We start from the raw sequence: 3,728 nt of genomic DNA, 5'->3' as shown, positions 1-3,728 counted from the left end.
GGACATTTCTCAACAAATTATATGTAAACACGCTGCTTTGTTTTTGAAAGTTGTAAACATACCCATGAGTCATGCTGATCAAAATGGCCAATGTGACGTTGGTTTTTTTCTCAAACTGTGAACACTTTTCATTATGTGGGTCATTTTGAGCACACTTTGCAATGTGATCGATGACCTCAAGCACATGGAAAGCTAATATAGATCATCCCAATACGCTTCAACAGTCGTAACGTCACTTCCCTCATAATGACGCATGTTAACGTTGTAACTGGCTCTAAACTATCGGAACAATGGCGGACGCCCGAATGAAATATTCCCCCGGCGAGCATTCATAAAAGCGTATCCAGAGGAAAAAAACACATAGACCAATTTGATCATGTTTTGACTTTTACACATTCTGATCACAAAACATAGGAAAAGTTCTCGCCAGCATGAAGAATAAAAATTACCGATTTTCTTTGTTTTGAACCACGATGGCCGTCGTTGCTGGGCGACGTGACATCAGACTATTGAATCCAATTATGACCCACATCTTTAAAACGTTTTTATGACAGATGCTAAAAAAATGAAACTGCGTTCCAGAGGCTGTGCGCTTGGCTAGGAAAATCAAGGTTGCACATGGCTTTGTGTGTTGGTCCGTTATATTTCCGGATGGCAATGTTGTGAACTTATTAGCCAAGCGCATACTATCTATTCTGAAAAGTTCCAAAATACACAAAACTATGCGTAACCTTGAACGTTGATAGTCTGATTGATAGAATTTAGTGAGAACTACTCACAAAAAAGGCTGGATAAAAACAATAACAAAGAGATGGGTGGCGGCCATTTCGTTCTATAGATAGAATGCGCTTGGCCAAGGAGTTCACAACATTGCCATCCGGATGTATAACGGATCAACACACAATCTCTGTGTAACCATGAACTTTTATAGTCTGGTTAATACAGTTTAGTGAGAACAACTCACAAACGCGGATGGCAAAAACAATAACAAAGACCTGAGTGACGTCATCTGCATACTATCTATACTATTTTTTAATTTGTTAATTTGTATAGATAGTTCGAAGATGACGTCACTCAGGTCTTTGTTATTGTTTGTTTTTGTTTGTTTTTGTTTTTTTGCCATCCGCGTTTGTGAGTAATTCTCACTAAACTGTATAAACCTGACTATAACAGATCATGGTTACACAAAGTTTTGTGTGTTGATCCGTTTTACTTTCGGATGGCAATGTTGTGAACTCCTTAGCCAAGCGCATACTATCTATTGATAATATTTTTGTCCTAAAATATAGTGTCAGTCTTGAAGTTAACGATGGCTACGGTCCTAGTGTCAGGCTATAGATAGTATGCGCTTGGCTAAGAAGCTCATAACATTGCCATCCGGAAGTATAACGGACCAACACACAAAACTGTGTGTATCCATGCACGTCATAGACAGGTTAATACAGTTCAGTGAGCATTACTCATAAACGCGGATGGCAAAAAACAATAACAAAGACCTGAGTGACGTCATCTTCGAACTATCTACAAGTTAACGATGGCTAGTCCGTGGAACCCAAGTATGGAACCAGTATTTTGATATCTCGATTTCGTTTCCTATTTCACAGGCATTGACTTTACGAAAACGACGATCAGTCAGGCTATGGGATCATCAAGGCGACGTGTTGTGTGTGCGTGTGTGTGTGTGTGTGTGTGTGCGTGTGCGTGTGTGTGTCACCGTTCGATTTGTTACATTTATTGGTATTTGTTTTCAAAATGCCGCACAGAATCTGCCATGACTTGCCAGTATATCGATCTGTCCTCCTCCACTTCAGTTTTCAATATTTATATTTATATCGATAGCATGAGTTCAAATAAAATACTCACCAGTTCTATCCGTCAAATCAATCGTGCCAACACATAAAACTATGTTATCACCTTTCATTCAACGTTTCTAGTCTGAGAGATATTTGATGAGAGCATCTCACCCAACTGGGGGTCTAAAAACAATAACAAAGAAGAGAAGAGATGACGACAACGTCATTCATTCCATAATCAAACGCATCATCAATCTTACCTTATGCTTGAAATAAGAAATATTCAATGATTTGGGTGGTTTCAGTTTCCATCATAAAACGAATCGTTTCTTGTCTAGACTGAATACACCGATTCGTCTCGCGCCGCCATGTCACATCAGCACATAGAATTCCCTTCCGAGAGATGTTATTGATAATCGATAGCGCCCGTGCTGGAGATGTGTAGCTCTGTCGTGTGTGTATGTGTGTGTGTGTGTATGTGCTGTGTATGTATGTGTGATAGTCTGCGAGTATCAGTGAGCTCGTCAGCGATTCAGACACACAGAATATTGAACGCTCACAGAAATTTATAGATAGTTCGAAGTTAACGTCACTCGGGTCTTTGTTATTGTTTTTTTTTTTTTTTGCCATCCACGTTTATGAGTAATGCTCACTAAACTGTTTTAGCCAGGCCATAAACGTTCATGGATACACACAATTTTGTGTTTTGGTCCCTTATATTTCCGGATGCCAATGTTATGAGCTTCTTAGCCAAGCGCATACTATGTATTGATAGTTGTCAGCAGTAAATTATAGATTATTTGAGATGAGCAACGAGCGTCTTTTTTTTTTCTCTTGCATAACTGTAGATGAGACATTCCTCTTTAGGTCAAGACAGTAGATGTGCTCAAGTTATGTCAGTGCTTCAATCAATTGCTTTTTTCGTTTCTTATAATGGCCGAAAGACAGCGGTCAAAAGAGAGAGAGAGAGAGAGAAAAAAGCCCAATGTGCAATGTATTTTATATCTAAGGTTAAAGTCATGATGATGGTGATGATGATGATAATGTATGATGTATGATGATGTATAATGATGATGATGATGATGATGATGATGATGATGATGATGATGATGATGATGATGATAATGATGATGATGTATAATGCTGATATATAATCATGATAATGATAATAATAATAATAATAATAATAATAATAATAATAATAATAATAATACTTATTATTATTATTATTATTATTATTATTATTATTATTATTATTATTATTATTATTATTATTATTATCACCATCATCATCAATATCATCATCATAATAATAATAATTTTATTGGGTTTTTTTTTTTTTTTTTTTTCCATCTACCATTTATGAGTAATTCTCACTTAACTGTATTAACCTGACTGTAAACTTTCATGGTTTCACATACTTTTGTGTGTTGATCCGTTGTACTTCCGGATGGCAATGTTGTGAGCTCCTTTGCCAGGCGTATACTATCTATACACGTACACACCCCACACTCACCGTGGACTTCGTAAAGTTATAACCTGACACTGACCAAAAATGACGTCAGAATGCCAGTCTTTAGCCACAAAAGAAAACAAATCGTGAGTTGTATTCAATAGTTCAATCAATGAAATAACTTGTTTCCACGAGTTCTGTTAACAACTCACTAGAACGCTACACAATCCTAAAAATGACGCCAAACTGCCAGTCCTAGAGGGTTCTTGTGTCAGGCCGTAGCCATCGTTATGTTATAGCCTGATACTGAAATCCAAAAGGACTGGCAGTTTGACGTCATTATTTGGTATTTGCACCGCCTAGTAAGTTGTCGTTAGTAGAGCTCGTGGAAACAAGTTATTTCATTGGTTGAACTATTGAATACAACTCACGATTTATTTTCTTTTGTGGCAAAAGACTGGCATTTTGACGTCATTTTTTGG

At 37.2% G+C, this 3,728-nt stretch overlaps 1 protein-coding gene across 1 annotated transcript in view; it reads right to left on the bottom strand.

Moving 5' to 3' along the window:
* The window catches only part of LOC144971227 (voltage-dependent calcium channel subunit alpha-2/delta-2-like), a 42,072-nt gene extending 39,894 nt beyond the window's left edge, over positions 1-2,178 (bottom strand). Inside the window, exon 1 of the mRNA XM_078911739.1 lies at positions 2,054-2,178. The gene's annotated coding sequence lies outside the window, so the exon portion shown is untranslated. The remainder of the gene's footprint in view (positions 1-2,053) is intronic.
* Between the last annotated feature and the right edge of the window lie 1,550 nt (positions 2,179-3,728).

The sequence above is a fragment of the Berghia stephanieae genome, chromosome 1 (genome assembly GCF_034508935.2).
Source record: "Berghia stephanieae isolate SIO BIC M18660-M18661 chromosome 1, UCSD_Bste_1.3, whole genome shotgun sequence".
In the NCBI taxonomy this organism is placed as follows: domain Eukaryota; kingdom Metazoa; phylum Mollusca; class Gastropoda; order Nudibranchia; family Aeolidiidae; genus Berghia; species Berghia stephanieae.
Note: the sequence above shows the minus strand (reverse complement) of the source record. Positions and strands in the feature narration are given on the sequence as shown.